Raw genomic sequence first — 18,880 nt, forward strand, 5'->3', positions numbered from 1 at the left:
AAGGGGGAGCTAATATCAAGAAGTTCAAGAAGGAACAAAGTGTTTGAAACTGATTTTGGTAGCAATTGCACAACACTGCCTGAGGTAACTGCACTATGGAATGGTATGATGTCTGATTCAGCTCCTAATAAAAAAGTTTGGTAAAAAAATGCCAGTTACAAGAATGATGTCACAGATAATGGCAGTTTAGGGATGGCCAAAAATAGGACCTGCCACTGAAGGAACTACTAAGCTGGAAATACTGTCAACTAATTATTTTAGGACTCTGGAATCTAATAAAATGCATATAAGCTAGCAGAATGCTCAATGATAAAACCAGACTAATACTTTTGGGAAGAATGTGGTATAACATGTTTTCTTCTCTTTCGTACCATTGTCCTCAAAGTGGTTTAGATGATATGTTGTTTCTAACGTGGACAAAATGGATTACATTCATAAAAAGCTGAGGTCATGAGTTTTGCCATCTTGGTCAGTACCCTGTGGAACAGGTGTAGAGCTTGATATTGGTTTCATCACCTTGAATGGGCTGGTTTTCTGGGAAGCATCTGTTGAAACCATTTAAAGACCGACACACTGTCTTTATTGGGCTGAGGAAGGCTGACAGAAAAGGCAGGAAACAGATCTGAAACTTTGAAGGAAGAAGCTGAGGTAGAGAATTAGTGGGATCTTTCTTCCCCCCACCACACCCCCCGCAAGGAATATACAACTCACATGTCCAGAATAGGACATGTGTTGAGAAAAGTTTTGAGAATGCTTTAGGCTTGCATCTTTGGAGAATCTAGAAGTCATTCAGGTGAAAATAGAGAAGTTTATAAATATGTGGAAATTAAGCAATGTATTCTTATGTAGTGCAGCAAAAACCACAAGGGGAATAAATTTCTGTGAGACTATTCAAAAATGAAAGTGCAACACTACTTCATCCAGATTTATGGGATGCAATAAAAGTAATGTTCAGAATTAACTGTAGAGCTATAAGCAACATTAGAAAAGAATAATAATCTTTAATCAATAATACCTTCAGTAATTAGAAAAATATAAAGTCAAATCTAACAGAAGGAAAGAAATGATAAAGATTTGAAGACAAATTATTAAATTAAGTACTAGAAAAACAATCCACTGAAACAATTAAGTAAATACATGGTTCTTTAAAAGGATCAGCATAATTGACAAAACTTTAGCTAGACCAAGCAAAATAAAAAATGTATGGCAAATTTAAGGTAAAACTAAGGACATTACTACAGATCTTATAGAAATAAAACTATTATAACAATGTAAGAACATTTGGGCACCAAGAAATCAGAAAACCTAGATGAAGTAGACAAATTACTGAAACCCCACAAATTATAAAAAATAGATAAATAAAAAATCTAAACAGGCATATAATGATCATAGCGATTTTACTGATAATGCAAAATCATGACAAAGAACAGTCAGGACTAGATGACTGCACTGGTGAATTCTTCCAATTGTTTTCTAAATTCTTCCAAGAAGTAGAAGAGTAAGGACCATTTCTTAATGCATTCTATACATCAGCATTACTCTGATGGCAAAGAAAGACAAAGACACAAGAACATAAAATGAAAAAGCCAAATTACGCATGAATATGCGGTTTTAGATGCCATCAAATTGGTTCTGGCTCACAGAGACGCTCACAGAGACGCTGTCTACAACAGAAGGATAGATTGCCACGTCCTGTGTTAGCCTCACAACTGTTCTTATTTTTTTAGCTCATTTTTGCAGTCACTGTGTCAATACATCTTGTTGATGGCCTTCCTCTTTTCCATTGCCCTTTACTGTGACAAGCAAGATGTCCTTCTTCCAGGATCTGGTCTCTGCTGGCAACACATTCAAAGTACATAAGACAAAGAACTGCTACCCTTGTTTCTAAGGAGCAGTCTGGCTGTACTTCTAACAAGATGGATTAGTTTGTTCTTTTGGAAGTCCACGATACTTTCAATATTCTTTCTTAAGACCATAATTCAAACTCGCCAAATCATCTTTGGTCTTCCTTCCTCAATTTCAAAATTTCACATGCACTCGAGGCAATTGAAAATATCATGACTTGGGTCAGGCACACCTTGTCCTAAAAGTAGCATCCTTGCTTTTGAATACCTTGAACAGATCTTGTGCAGAAGATTTACCCAATTAAATGCATCTTTTGTTCTTTTGACTATTGCTTCCATGAGTATTTATCATGGATCTAAGCAAGACAATATCCATGTCAATTTTAATCTTTTCTCTCCATTTACCAAGATGTTAATTATTGGTCAAATTCTGAGCATTTTGTCTTATTTACATTGAGCTGTAAGACATACTGAAGCCTGCAATCCTTGACCTTCATCAGCAAGTGCTTCAAGTCCTCCTCACTTTCAGCAAGCAAGGCTGTGTTATCTGAATATTGCTCATTGTTAATAAGCCTTCTTCTAATCCTTATTAGTATTAATAATTCTAATTATTCGTCATAAAATCCACTTTCTCTGACGATTAGCTCAGCATACATATTTAATAAGTATGTTGACAGCCTAAGTGCTGATGCACACCTTTCTAGATTTTAAACCATACAGTACTCCCTTGTTCTGTTCACACAACTGCCTTTTGATACATGCACAAGTCCCATTTGAGCTCAATAAAGTGTCTGGAATTCCCATTTTTCTCAAACCTATTTATAATTTGTAATGATCTACACAGTGAAATATATTTGCATAGTCAATAAAACATTAAAAATATTTTTGGTATTCTCAGTTTTGAGCCATGATCCATCGGGCATTAGCAATGATATCCTTTGGTCCATCTCCTCTTGAGAATCTAACCTGAACCTCTGGCAGTTTCTTGCTGATGTACCATTGCAACCTTTGGTGGACGATCTTCGTATGTGATTTTCAATGATATTGTTCTATAATTTGAGCATTTTGTTGGGTCACCTTTCTTTGGAATCAGTACAAATATGGGTCCTTTCTAATCAGTTGGCCAAGTAGCCACCTTCTAAGTTTTCTGGCATAGATGAGTGAGGAATTTCAGTGCTTCATCAGCTCCTTGAAACATTTCAATTGGCCGACCATCAATTTTGAGAGGCTTGCTTTGGTTTAATACTCTCAGTGTAGCTTGAAATGTTTTCCTCAGTATCACTGGCTCTTGCTCATATACTGTCTCCTGAGACAATAGAATATCAACTGCTTCTTTCTTGGTGTAACTGTGTATTTTTCCATCTTCTTTGAAGCTTCCTGCACCATTCCATATTTTTCCGATAGAATATTTCAGTATTGCAACTTAGGGCTTGAATCATTTCTTCAGTTCTTCTGTCTTTTAATAACATTTGCTATCTTTATGTATGATGCTCTGGATGTTATTCCACAGCTCATCAAGTTGAATGCCATTAATGTTCAATGTGGCAAATCTGTTCTTCAGGTGTTCTTCAAATTCAAGTGGGATAGACTCAGGGTGATATTTTTGCTCTCACGGAATTGCTTTAATTTTCACCAGCTTCCACCTGAAAATAAATATGAGCAATTGACGATCTGTTCTGCAGTCATGCCCTCCCTCTTTCGAGCCGTTGAAGTAGACCTTCTCCATGATTTTTTCCCATCACGCCCACACCCACTGACATTGAGTGGATGTCCACCCTTAGAGGCCCTACAGGGCAGTGTAGAAATGCTCCTGTGAGTTTCTGACATTGTAACTCTTTATAGGAGTAGAAAACCTCATCTTTCCTCCCTCTTTTCACAGATGAGGTCAATGTCATTTCTGTGTATTCCATCTGGAGAAGTCCATGTGGGAAGTTACGGTTTATGTTATGGCACTATCTCTGACAATATTCTACTTCTATTGACTAAGTCTTCAAGCGATGTTTCAATGCTATCTATAAGGTTCATAGCAGCTAATTTCCCCAAAGTGTGCAGCACATTCCTTTTATTGTAGTCTGTTCTTGGTGTAGACGCTCTGCAGGTACCCCTTCCCTTGGATGACCCTCCTCATAGTTGAAAATACCAGGGACATTGTCCAGAATCACAGCAACACACTAGTCACTACAGTTTGGCAAACTGACAAGCAGTGTGTTTGTGTTAATATAGATAATAGATTTTTTTAAACTCCCTCAACAAAATACTAGAAACTAAATACCATGAAGAAGGGGGAAATGTATTAAAAGTTTGGCGAAGAATTGAAAATCTTATACACTGCTGTTAGAAATGTTGAATTCTCAGGTGTGGAAATGTTTGTCACATTGGGGTATATCTCACAGGTGCAACACCATTGTGGGGTCACCTTCTTGAAGTGGTGTTTTATGAGGGAGTAGCCCCAACACACACTCATTTTTCAAAAGCTATGTTTTTAATTTGTTTTGTTGTTAAAAACAACCATGTCACCTTCAAAGTACTCTCCATTGTACTTTATACATTTGTCAAATCTGTGATTTCATTCTTGGAAATATTTTTCAACCTCATGTGTTTGGATGGCTGATAACACCTCCCTTGTTTTTTCTTCATCTCTTCAAATCGCTGTCCTTTTGGTCCCTCTTCATTTGGGGAAACAAAAAGAAGTTGCACTGAGTGAGGACAGGTAAGTAACATGTGTTGGGCAAGAGAGGCATGCCGCTTTTTGCACAAAAACTGGTGCAATCAGATGGCTGCGTTAGTAGGTGCATGGTCGAGGTGGCAAAACCAGTCTCCCGTCTGACACAAATTAGGCCTTTTTTTTTTTTTGCTGCACACTATTATTCTATCTTTTCAGAACATCTAAATAGAAAGTTTCATTAATAGTCTGGCCTGGTGGAACAAACTCCAAATGCACTATCTCCATCACATAAAAAAGAGCATTCATTTGCTTGTTTTTTGATACCTCCTTGTATGTGTCACTGATTTTTGGATACACAAAACCCAGGGATGTCAAGCCTATGGGAAAGAAAATATAACAAGTGGTTGGGGGAGGGGTGGTATCGTGGGTCAGGGCAGGAATAAGGAAATTATATCTGGAAGCCTAGGAGAGAATAGTATGTTTGGAGAATTATGATGGGATCAATTGCACAATTGTGTTAGATCTGAATGAATTAATGATAATGACATCTTTTAATCCCCAAGTTACAGCAAATTAAAAAAATTAAAATTACATAAAGCTAAGGTGAGCTCTGGGCTCTCACTAAAACCTAGCTCCAACTTAAGAACAACTAATACTTACAACACAGCCCTGCAGGAGAGCCCCCTTCATGAAATGCTCAGGGAAGATGAGAGTGCTGAAGCAAAGTGTGGTAAAGAAAGGTGATGGTGCCAGGCTACCAATCAAAATAGTGTCATCGAAAGACGACAATTACAAAATTAAAAAATGGTGAAGGGAAAAGTGTCAGAGCTAAAATTGAGAACATCCAATTTGTAGAAGGCTATAGAGGACAGCGGGAGCCCTAAACCCATCTGCAATGTATATACCTTATATACTCGTGGACAAGCTGTTTTTTAACACATTTTTAATGCAGTTTTTGTGGTAAAATTACATGCCTCAGCTGGTAGTGTGGTTGGCTTGTACTTGAGTATATATGGTAGTCAGACTAAGAGCTGGCAAATACAGTATAGCCAACCTCAAGAGTCTCACACAGCTCAACTATTGGCAGAGACCACTGTCATCTTGCTTATGCTGGATAGAACTTGATACTTGGTCAGTTAGCATCCCCATAGAAGTGACACTAATTTGAACTGAATGTAAACAGCTCATAGGTTCTCCATGACAGAAATTTCTTCTCTGGATTTTTGAATGTTGATGGGGTCTTCTCCCACTGATACATTATTTGTATTTTTGTCTTTATATCAAAAGAATCTTATCCTTGTCAATTTAGTGTGAACTACTGTTCATTGTTTTCTGTTAATTTCCCAGCTCTGAAGGACAGGAGGAGCAGATGTATAAGGAAAATAACTGATACAAAATGTTATAGGGAATGTAGGGGGTGGGGTGGGAGATAGGGATGGAGAGGGGTTTTCTGGAGTAAATAAAGAAGGGGGAGGGGAAGGAGCACCAGAGCTAATTGTGATTCAACAAGTCAGTTTAAGGCAGATTGGGGGAGGGACTGCTCTAAGATAGACATGGTGGTGATTGTACAATTCCCCTTGATATGATTGGATGGTTGGACAACTCAATTATATGTTATGTATATTATGTGACAATAAAACTTTTGAAAAACTTAACTTCAATTAAATTAAAATAAAGATTAAACAAAAATTACCATGCAAGCCAGTAATTGTACTTCTAGAAATATACCTGAAATAACTAAACAATGGTGAAAAAAACAAACCAGTAAACAGGAATATTTGTAGGAGGAAAATTTTAAATAGTAAAAATTTTGAGATAGGGACCACAGATATATAAACAGATGAATGTATAAGAATGTGTCAAATATACACACAATGGAATAATATTTAGTCAAAATGAGACAGTAACAAATATTGCCATAGCATCACGAACCTCCAATACATTATGGTGAGTGAAAAAGACACAAGAGGTCAGATACTTGATCATTTCATTTCTATGAAACATTCAGAATAGGTCGTTGAGGATTATCGGATGCCTGTAGAAGAGGCCAGGGTAATCCCTGAATGGATGTGTAGTTTTAGTGTAGGCTACAAGAGTATTTTTTTACTAAAGAGAGGTAGCAGTTGCATAACACTGTGGAAATATTAAACATTTGTTTGCTGACTTTAAAATAGCTAAGAGTGTATGTAATAGTGTGCGTAACGGATTACCCTTTGGACTGCTAACCACGGGATCTGCAGTTTGAAACATCCAGCCACATGCAAGGAGAAAGATGACCCTATAATTTCCTGTAAAAGTTGGCAAGCTTGGACATCTCCTGGGCAGTTCTATTCCATCCTATAGGCTTATGAGTCAGGATCACCTAGATGGCAGTGAGCTTGGTTTTGTGGTGAAAATAGTATATTTTGTTAGTTACTCTTAATTTTTTGAAAGCATTCTGTTAATGTTTCAGAAAATTTGCAAATACGTGGGGCTCAAAATGTTTGTGGAATATTCCACTATCTTTTAAGTACAGTTTTCTAAAAACTTTATGAAGCACACTTATAGGTTACTTTTCTGGATATGACAATGGCTGTGCTATTTGTATGAATTTATAATTCAATGATTTCACACAAATGTGCCGTGTTTTCTGCTTCTGATATTATCTTTCATCACCTTTCCTACTGAAAAAGCAGTTAATATTCATTAACTATTACACAGGGCCTTGGAATAAGACATTATTTTCAAGTGATACTTGTGTACAAAAACTGGCATGCTAATTGTATGGTAATTCGTATTCTCATAAAGAAAAATAATCTTATATGAAATTGCAAGCTACATGGAAGTTCGCCATCCAATTCTTGCTACATAACAGAGAGTTTTAAACTAGTTTTATTGAAATACAATTAGCATAGCATGCAGTTCAGTCATTCCATCTTATTAAGAAGATTTGTGTATTCATCACCACATTCAACTTTGGAACATTTATTCCCTCTTGTGCTCACGTTTGTGACTCCCCATTGCCCCTTTACATCCCCTTCCCTGCCCCAAGATAATTATTAATCCTGTTGCTAACTTCCTGATATAGAAAAAAAATACAAAACCAAGAACAAAATAACACACACCGGCAACAATTACCAAACAAAACAGAAAACCCTCCATCGAAAAGAAAGTGGAGAATACTTAAAACTAGAACAAATTCAAAATGGGTTAAATGGTAGATCTAATGACAAGGTGTTCTGTTACAGCCTAACTACAGTGGCTAGGAAGCCACTTTAAATGCATTTTGTCTGATATGAAGGTTATTGTTTACATTCCTAGACTAGTCAGAAGGGATCACCTGAGGCTCCACCTACTTTGGGAACTCACAATGCATTCTGGGCTTCCACTATAGTCCTTAACATTCGGCAAACCTGTGTTTAGAATTTAGCTTCTGATACCTTTCCCTCCTCTAGTTTGGATTTTGTTCTTCACAATATTTTGATCACAGACTGCTGTACTTCTTCTATCTAAACTTAGCTGCCTCTTCACTTACATGTATTAAATAGGAGGAATGTCTATATTTTTACTTTGTTATTTACATTCATTCTGCCTTTTTCATTTTCTCTTAAAGTATATAGATATTTAATCTGCAATCCATTGTCTTTTGTATAGCATTTATGGCATAAGTAAAAAAATAATTGACCAATTTATAAATCATACCTAGATTTGTTTAGATTGTATGCACCTCCCTGGATACTTCTCCATCTCACGTCATGTGTCTATGTATGGTTTTCTTTTGTCTATACAAATGGCAAAACACCTTATTCTACTACTCTATTCTGTCTGATATATGTGGTATATGTAGTAAAATTTTCCTAGCAAGAGACTTAAATATATCACTTATTTAAATAAGACAAATATTGCTCAGACATACTTTCATTTACATTAGAGAACACCAAAAGTTTATGTAGCATTTTATGTAACAATAGTTATCCAGCTTAAGGAAAATCAGCATAGTTTTCTCTGAAGTTACTATTCCATCATTACAATGATAAAGAGAATGTAATGTAATTCTATGGTGTAGATAATCATTTTCCCCTCATTTCTGCTTAACGCATTGGTAATAGTTCTTTTTTTAAAATTTGATACAGTGATTACTGAGTGTTAAGTGTAGTATTGTTTATTGCCTACATTTGAAAAGAACAAATGGAGTATTTTAACTATCATGCTCCGCTGACTCTTGATTTCAGAACAAAATTCAGGGTAATTGTAAACATATGTCAATGACTTAGCCTTCAATATTAGAGCGCATGAATGTATTGGTATGTGATGACTTTAGTCTCATAAGTTAATTTACTCTCATTTCCTATCAACTTGGCTTGCCTCAGAAGGAGAAATTGCAGCACCTGCAGAGACTACAATCAATGGTCAGGAAAGAGCAACTGATAAAAAGTCTGCCCACTTCAGCTGAATTTGAAACTCCAAAGGAAAAAGTGAGTCTTATCTAGAGAAGAGTGAAAACATGTGTTGGGTTGCTTCATACACTTAAAACTCAGAAAGCATGCATATGTCAGAGCATGCAGCTATCAAAATATTCAGAAAAAGCAAGTGAAGGTTATGAAATAGTACAGAATCAGACTAAATCAAAAGAAAACTAAAATAAAACAAAAGAAACAAGTCGGTTCAATATGCCCCACGTCCCACATATCCTTCTGAAAAGCTAAAACTTAAACAAAGCCATGGCAGCAAGTGAGCTAAATCTGATGTAATATCAATTTATTTAAATGTAAATTAATAGTTGGCTCTCTTGCACTGTAACAATACGTTATATATATAAGCAATGCATAGAGTATAACTAATCATCTAAATAATTAGAATTAAAATCAGAAAAAAGTAGATGTCAAAGTTACAGCGTTTCACCATACTTCTGTATGCTAATAGTCGAAGAAGCGGGAAGAGGTGGAGAACACCACACACGGAGACTAACAGCCTACATCTATGAATGGCGAAACCTTGATTACTGAAGCTGAAGGGGATTAGAAGCATTGACTGCTGAGGATCAAAGACTAGAGCTTTAGTTTGGATTACACCTCAATATCAAGAAAATAAAAATCCTTACAGCTGGCTCAATATGATGAGTAGGAAACGCTTAAAGCTGTCAGAGGTTCCACTTGACACGTACCCACAATCAATGCTCGCAGAAACCACGTTCGAGAAATCAAAGGATGTATAGTACTGGACAAATCTGCTGCATCGGCCTCTCTAATGGGGTGCAAGTGAGAGATGTCACTTTGAGGACCAGTAGGTGCCTGGCTTCAGGATAAGCCAGAGGATGTTCAAATGTCTCACATGCAGTGAAAGCTGGACAATTAATAAAGATCAGAGATCTATGTCTGTGAGTCATGGTACTGGCAATGGACATACCATGGACTGCCAGAGAATGAGCACATCTGTCTGTTAAAGTACAGTCAGATGGCTCCTAGTTCAACTGAGGATGGTAAAACATTTGCATATGTTATTAGGAGTGATAAGTACGTGGTGAAAGAAATTATATTTGGTAAAGTGGAGGCTCAGTGCAAAAGAAGAAGTCACTCAATGAAAAGTATCGACATGGTGTCTGCAAGAATGGGTGCAAACACAGCAATGGCTGTGAGGGCAGTATAAGTCCGGGCAAAGTTTTGAACTGTTAAACATAGGTCATGCATAGAATTATATGTTATACATAGAATAGAACTAGAGGAAAATTAGTAACAAAACAACAACATAATTAAAAATGTATAATAAATGAACATCTTGCCTTAAACTGTGATCTTTGAGACCATGTGGTATACAGGGGTCTGTGAAAAGTTAACTGAAAAGTTGAATTAAAAAATTATCGATTTTTTTGGCAACATAATTTTTGATTGATCCCTTTATTTTGATCATCGTATATTTGCTCATGATAACAAACATTAACAAATGTTGTATTGGTTTTTTTAGCAATTATTTTTTTACATGACAATAAACAACAAGGAGCACCATCCACAACTAAAAATGTTGGCCATTTATATGGAAAACTTAATGTTGAAATCCAATAACAAAACATGGAGAATGTGTACAAGAGTAAAATAGAAATTAAACCACGCTAGTGTCTCTAACATCTAATTACCTAGGAGAAATTAAACATGCTTCTATTTCTCCTGATCCCAGTTCACCAGCCAGAGAACAAATAATTGAGTGAATCAACATAACAGGAGAGGGAAGACAGGGCCACGCTTTTAAAGTTAATTCTTCAGCTTCAATCAATAAAAGATCGCTATAGCTTTACACATTTCATAATATTGCATAATATATCATGCATGCCACATATTATTTAAGCTAGTAAAAAATCTATCATGCAATGTCACTTTGAGTTTTTTTTTACACAGGTTAAACTAAAATATTTTGTGAACAAATAAACATTCGTTTTTTTAAAAGGGACTCACTGGACATTTAATGATACATTTTAAGACAATCTCACTCCAAGTTCATATAACAACGTTTTTTAATACACAAACCATATTCTTATTTTGATAAATATCCAATTTATATGATTAGCTAAAAACAACAAATATAAACGTGGCCGCCCTGATTTGAAAATAACATAAATCGTGATTTTGAAAGTTTCTCGATCCATCATTAATCATTTAAAAGAAAAATCTACAGCAATAACATATTTTTTAAAAGCCAATTTTGGCATCGTGGGTTATGCTAGCTAGCTGTAAGCTCAGCAGTTAAAAGCCACCAGCTCTTCCCCAGGAGAAAGTGAAGCTTCTGGATCCCTCAAGTTCTCAGTCCTGGAAGCCACAGTGGCAGTTCTGCCCGGTCCACCAGGGTTGCTTTGAAGCAGAATTGACTCCACAGCATTGAGTCGGGAGTTTCGGGTTTAGCAGTATGGCACAAGGGATTTCAGAGAGTGCTCTGTACCTCCAATATGTATCCCACACTACAGACTACTGTTTCTCTAAAACTCAGTTAAACTAGATTGCCATTTATAAGATCAGCAGTTGTAGTATGAAAATGATTGCTTTCTAAACAAACATACGTAGCGCCATGCCGAGTCAGATGGATGCTCCGTGTAGTTCAACGGGCTTCTTCCTGACAGTGGACAAATGATTATCTCATACTCATGACTTGATCGTTAATATAAAACTATACGCCTAACAGGTACAGCCTTAAGAGTTGTCAGAAATGCATTTTTCCTTAAAACTTTTCTATATTAAGGATGAACTCATTAAATGTATTAAAGGAAATGTTATTAGAACTACCTTCCTGGTGCTCTCCCTAAAGGTGGCAGCTTGTCATCACTCACGGGACATGTCATCCTCTACACGAAATAAGGAAAGATACTCTCAGCATGTGCTAATTTCAGATCAAAGCAGAAAATGAAAAAGTCCGGAAGATGGACAGTGACAGGGTACGGAAAAAAATGAGTGGGACCCGTCTGACCTTCTTTGGCTCTAGCAGCTAATCACCAAAGGGCAGCGATCAGACAGGCCTTCAAACTCCATGCCCTTCACCCTACTCTGACTTCAACAGTCCGTCCTATCGCACCCTGCTTCTGTGAGTGGGTATGTTCATTCATTGCTGGGGCCACACAGCACCCTTAGATAATGCGCACGCGCAGGGGGTGCAGTAGAAGCGTTCATCGGTCACAAATTAGGTAAGAAAAACTCAAGATCCAATCCGGCACAGTCAGGATACTCTCTCTTCTGTGGCATCCATGGGCACATACTTTTTGGCAAGATAATTATACTTTATCTTGATCAATATGCTCCGGCTGGACCCGGGGAGCTTCAATAAGAATGGCAGATGACTGTTCTGCAGCATTTAGAGAGCAGGGGGAATGTTTAGGTTCCTGCATTGAAGACAGCGTCTCCTGATCTTGCCAGGGCAGAATGGCCTTTAGTTCTCACACACTGTTTCTACTTGAAGTTCTTGATCAAAGACTCAAAACCAAAGTGGAAGCACACGATGCATCTTGTGTGGCATCGTAAGAGAACACAGTGAGTTTTCCACTCTGCCTTTACAAACTCCCATTTTCTTGCCTCCCCTTGCCTATCACTTCCTATCATCTGAGGAATTAAATTCTTATAACATAAAGCAAATGATGTCCCTGTTATTTCCGTGGATGTTGACCTGAAACCTGTGAGATAGCTTTACTTGGACGTTCACTCGCACATCAACATAAATGACTTCGATTCAATGTCATTGTTTCTCAAATCACTCTCAGAGAGATGGATGGTATCCTATGAGGTGTTACCTTTGTTGTGTGGAATATAATATTTGCATCAAATAAGCTTAGATTATCCTGGGTTCTACAAAATTTTAAAAATAATTTTATTAAAGAATTCCAAACGTTAATGTGGTAAGGATCTTTTTAAAAGAACAGGTTTAATCTGACTTGACAAAGTATATTTCACACCCCCTCTAGTGGGCCTAATTAAGGTTGTAAATATCCTTTCATGCTGTAGTTCTTCCAACCGGTCTCATGAAAATCTCAAATTATTTATTGCTTCATAATAAGTCTTGCATACTCACTACTTCAAAATCAGTGCATACCGAGTTTGTTGTCTAGCTGCTTGGATGATCTTGGATTAGAAAAATACAAATCATTACTTCCTGTCATAATGTGTACTTTAAACAAAACCTGTCATCACAGGCAGGTAAGGTGAGCATCGCAGTTGCTCACCAAGAAGACTGAGAAGGAACTCTCAAAATACACACGTCTCCAGTAGTATCCCCCTTAGCCCTAAGATACATTCTTGAAAAGGGCAAAATCTAGAGGCAGATATTATTAGCAAAGGAAACGGACTCTATCTTTTTAATGTGTGCATTAGCCATAATGTAACTTCTAGATTTAGTTTGGTGATCTTTATCTCTGTATCTCATATTGTTCACATTGGAAACATGGAAGCCACAAACCCTAAACTATTCTTTCTACATCTGTGTGTTACCCAAAGGCTCATGGTACTACACACATGTCATGGCACTAAGAACAGATAGTATATGTAGTATTCCCATGAATTGATTAATTTATCTTTTTCATTTATGGAATACCAATTTTGAACTGAGGGATACAGCTTGCGAAGCATCATTCTGTGCTTTCTATGGCAACATAATTCTTGTAATAGAAGGGCGTATAATTTTGCTTTTAGCAACTAAGCAACAAAGACTAAATGTGCTAACATAGGTTGTTTCCATAGACAATCTTTTCATCTTTCCTCCTTTAGGCTGCACATAGACATAGATTTTAAAGTGCACATTTTCTCATGTATATACAGCTGTGGCTAATCATTTAAACTCTGTGAGTTGAATCAAAACTAAAAATAAACCTCCCTCATATGACTGTCATACCGTTCATATGCTGCATGCAAATGAGACTTAACTTTTTTTTTCCTTTTTGAACTTCCCCCCTCCCTGGGTTACATAACAATGTATTAAGGGAAATGGCTCGTGCATGATATAGTACCACCCCCCTCACCTCATCCTCATAACCACATGAAAGTATTGTTTCTTCTGCGAGATTTGTGAAAGGGTCACCATCCTATTGCCCTCACTGAAACTGACGTGTAGATGACGCACTTACATAGATAACAGCTTTTTCTTGTTAGTTACTGAACATTAAAGCTCATAAACCAACTGATATATATGATTCGATGTTAACAGGGCCCAGGGACAATTATTCAGTTAAACATGCCTCACACATTCCTCTGGTCTCCAATATTGCAGTCAGAGTAGGCAAGTGAGAAGCAAGATAGGGCTGTCAGACAATAGAGAACTAACTAAACAGGAGGGGCATTATCACTTGCACAAAATTAAGACTATAAGAACCATGGCAGTTTGACAATCAGAGAGTCATCTAGTCAAACAGTAGCATCAAGCCACATCTGATGCACAGTAACCCTGGAACAGAGTGACCTGTCATCCAGACTGCACAGAGACGACATTGTAGCTGACGGTTCCATACTCCTCTTGTGTTGTTCTGTTTGGCTTGTAAGCACACTGCCAGGTCCTTTTATTCAGGCCAGTCACAGTATGAGAACTCTGCTGAAACCTATCTACTAGGCATGACCCCGCTATTTGAAAAATTGGCGGCACAGCTTCCAGAAAAAACAGTGTAAGCAATGTGTAAGCTGCAGGAATATGCAAACTACCAGAAAACCAAAACTGAATTAATTTTAAGATAAAGTATTTTTTTGTATGTTTATTTATAAACAAGATTATGCCAAATAATAGCCAATAGATTAGACAAACATATGTTTTTAAAATAAAAAGGTACATCTACCAAGGATACGATCTTCAATCTGAACATTTCAACACTGTCACACGAGCTCGGTGATTTCAATTTCTACTGACGGGAATAATTTAGAAGCCATCATTTATGCTGCTCTCGTTTCCCAAGAGGAAGCTGACTTTCCTGTGCTACAGCTTGCAGCAAAAGAAGAGCTCATTAAAACATGAATAGATAAGAGGAAGAAAACTGTTAACTCTAATCCAAAAAATTTAATCTTTGAAACCAACTTTTATATTTTAAACATATTTGTGTGTATACACTAATAGCATAAATGTATAGGATGAAATAAGCTTACTGGCTCTAGAGGGAGGAGGAATATTTAGGGAAGCCGAGTCCCAGGAACAGTATTTGGGGGCAGCAGCCAATGTTTCCTGTGAGATGGAGTAAGATTGTGGTTCTATGTTCGGGGTTCACCTTGTGGCATCAAAGCTGCATGGCAAATGATGGTCAGGGGCAGCAGGGGGCAGCTAGAAAAGACAGGACAAGAAGCACCTCATTTTAGAATAAGTGGCTTCCAAAAATTCATAGAATAGGAGAAATAAAGACCATGTGATTTTCCCATAAACTTTTTGAAGTCCTGTTGTATTAAAGCCATTTTGTTAGGCAAAACAAAATCACAGAAGCAAAACAAGAATTATCCACAGAAATCCTATAAATGAATCTTAATGTGAGACATATGTAGTTCATACAATGAAACATAAAGCATGGGCATCACAATCTTAATCTAAATAGCATCAGTTGCTTTAAATATGATCCAGACAGACAGTGAACATCTACGATATTGCATTTTTTCCTTTTTCCCATTGTGAGAACATCTGATAAAATTCATTTCTTGGGCAGACCCAGTGCTATGGTTGTCAAATCTGACTGTGCATTCCAAACTCTCACAGAGTCTGAATCCATCAGTACAAGCTGAGGCCTCAGCTGGTATATTTCTCATCAGTTCCAAAGGGCTACAGATGCTGATAAACTATAGTCAATAATCACCGAGTTATTGACATGGAAGCCCAAAAATTGTAGTATTCACATATTTGTTCCTTCGAATCCTTGACTGTTGAGCCATATTTAAGCTAAAATTGGTATCACTTCAATAGTATTGAAGTTTTCTTATCTGTTACGGTTAAGTTTCATTGTGAATAGGAATTCTTATTATTTGAATAATTAGAAGCATAGATATTTATTAGGGGTATCCTTAAATGTTTAAAAATTATTGAAGACACAGTATCTACTAATGAGTCACAGTTGGTTTAATCATTTATTAAATTAGAATTTTGTACTGTATGCTAATAACTAAAAGATGAGTAAGCAATCCCATAGAAACTGAGGCCATAAGTATTTCTCATTCAGTCTCATTGAGTCTGGGCTGACTCATAGCAAGCCTCTAAGACAGGGTTGAACTCTCCCAATGAGTTTCTGAGACTGTAACTCTTTATGGGAGTAGAAAGCCCTGTCTCTCTCCTGAGGAGCAGCTGAACAAGCATATCCTAGAAAAAGTACAGGCAGAATATTCCTTAGAAGTAAGGATGGTATGACTTCATCTAATGTATTTGGATATGCTATCAAGAGAGACTTATCCCAGAACAAAGACATCATATTTGACAGAATGGAAGGTCGGTGGAAAAGAGAAAGACTTTCAACCAGATGGACTGACATAGGGTGCGATAATGGGCTCACACATAGGAAAGAATGTGGAGATGGCATAGGAACAGACAGACTCACTCTGTTGTCCACGGTGTTGCTAGGAATGGAAACTGACTTTGCAACACCTAACAGGCATACAAAGCCTCCATCTCCTTTTGGGTGGGAAAAATGCATATGGATTTACACGTATATTCATCACTATTTATAAACAATCGACATCTGTATTTTAGATTTTATTTGAATATACATATATAGTAGAATGACCAGAGTTAATACAACTGAAAATTTTTATCCCAATTTGTTGAAATAAACAAATACATAACTGGGTAAATAATCATAGACATAAAACTTGAACAACATAATCTCTTTTTTTTTTGATCATATAACTAAAAGTTTGTGAGCTGGCTGAGTCGATTCATGGGAATCCCCTAACAGATAAGCCAAAGGAACCACGCCCCAAGCTGCAATTCGTCAGCTATCCTTCAGTCCAGTCTCATCAACTTTGGAGGCTCCATTTTCAATTTATGATCAACATGTAAGAATGCCTCATCTAATATGTCAAGATAGACATTCCTTCATTGCTTCCCTCACATTCCCTTCAGGCATCTCATAGATATTTATCTTCCTATGACTCAAAATATAGGAGCCCCAGAATCTGGCCAGACGTGCAAGCACACTGGCTGAACGCCTTCCCATTACTAATGGAGTGAAGCTGACGTGCCTAATGAGTTTACTCCCATTTAACCGAGCCTGCAGTCATGCTTGAGGGTTCAGCTGTGAATCTGCACGATGATGATGATGACGATCATGGGACACATTTCTTATCGTTTCATACATTTTCTGCATCAGCAGTCAGTAAGTCGACATGTCGATCCTAGGGACCATCATTACAGAATTCCCTACCACTGACACCTTTTCCCAAAGAGCACTTTAAAAGTATGACATGCAAACTGCTGTGAATTATTGTGAATGAAAAATATTAACCAATGATGAAATCCTGCGTCAGTGGCAGAGAAGAGTCTGCCATCAGTCATAAAATAGCTAGGTACAAGTATCATGTACACAAAACAATCACAGTCGATTTTTCTCTAAGCAATGACCATGATGCCGGAGGGGGCATAGGAAAGTTTTTATTCCATATTACACTACTACACTTTGCATGTGTATGCAAGGACAAGAAATGTTATTTTAAAAAATATTTATACATTGTTTCCTTTATACAACTGCTGTAAACACATTACAGATAATTCTAAAAATTAAATCAAGGAGGAAAAAATAACTCATAACGCCAGAACCTCAACACTACCATTGTTAATATAGTATAAAATTTCATTTTATCAGATTTATTTAACTAAAAACATATTTTATATATATAGTTGTAAGCAGATAAAAAGTAATTTTAATTATGCTTTCCTTATTTAATTTAAACTGAAACATATTTCCATTCTTTTACATTATCAGTAAAATATTGTAATATTTCTGTAGAGTGGTTTATTAATCTGTCCTTTGTTTTCATACTTTCTCCATTTAAGATGATTCCCTTAAAATGGATAACCAGAAGTGAAATTTCTCCAAGGCATGGATAGTTTATGCCTCTTTCCATCAGGGTAACAGAGGAGGGAAGAGACTGCTGTAAAAATATCAGATATCTCTTCTTAAAGCACTGGTATTGATAAAAAAAACAAAGTGATTTCAAAGGTAGTTGCATATGTGCAGATGAAATGCCATTTTCTCCCTTTTCCTTTGCATTTCTACTATGTACACACAATATTTGCTTCCATGTGTCATGTTTCATTGGAATTTTATTATTTATTAAGAATAAGCTCAATAAACTGGTGAATGAAAATATAGTGGCTAGGAAAGGGCTGTATCCTTTCTAGATTGTTTTTTTCATTTTCCTGAAATGGACACATCTACAGAAGATTCTTAAGAATTCTGATTAATTTTTGTGGAAATTCCATATGTATCAATGAGTCAGTTGGGGAAATATTTATAAACAAAACATTTAGATCTTATGAAATCATAATACCCGAAACCTTAGTCTTTATTATAATATCATCTGAATGCATGTGCACATATACCCACACACAGTGGGTTTCTAAGCAAACATCCTATTGTCCACATTATTTTTCTAGGTTCAAACATGGCAGGTGATAGAACTGTAATGTAATGATTTCTATGGCATACATGAAAAAGTAGAAATAAAGGAGGGAGGGATGGGAACTTTCAAATACACTTACCCATGGTAGCTATCATGATCATAATGTGAAAGTAAATGTTGAATAAAATTAATACATTAAACCGTTGTGGCTGTTTCCAATAAATACTTCATTGCTAAACAACTAAGGCAGAAAACTAAGGGGGGGAAGAAGTCATTTTAACACACATTCACATTCCTCGATAAAAGTTTACAGATTGTAAAACAAGGAAAAATGGTCCTGAGAGATTATGTTG

The sequence above is a fragment of the Tenrec ecaudatus genome, chromosome 10 (assembly GCF_050624435.1).
Source record: "Tenrec ecaudatus isolate mTenEca1 chromosome 10, mTenEca1.hap1, whole genome shotgun sequence".
Classification (NCBI taxonomy): Eukaryota; Metazoa; Chordata; class Mammalia; order Afrosoricida; family Tenrecidae; genus Tenrec; species Tenrec ecaudatus.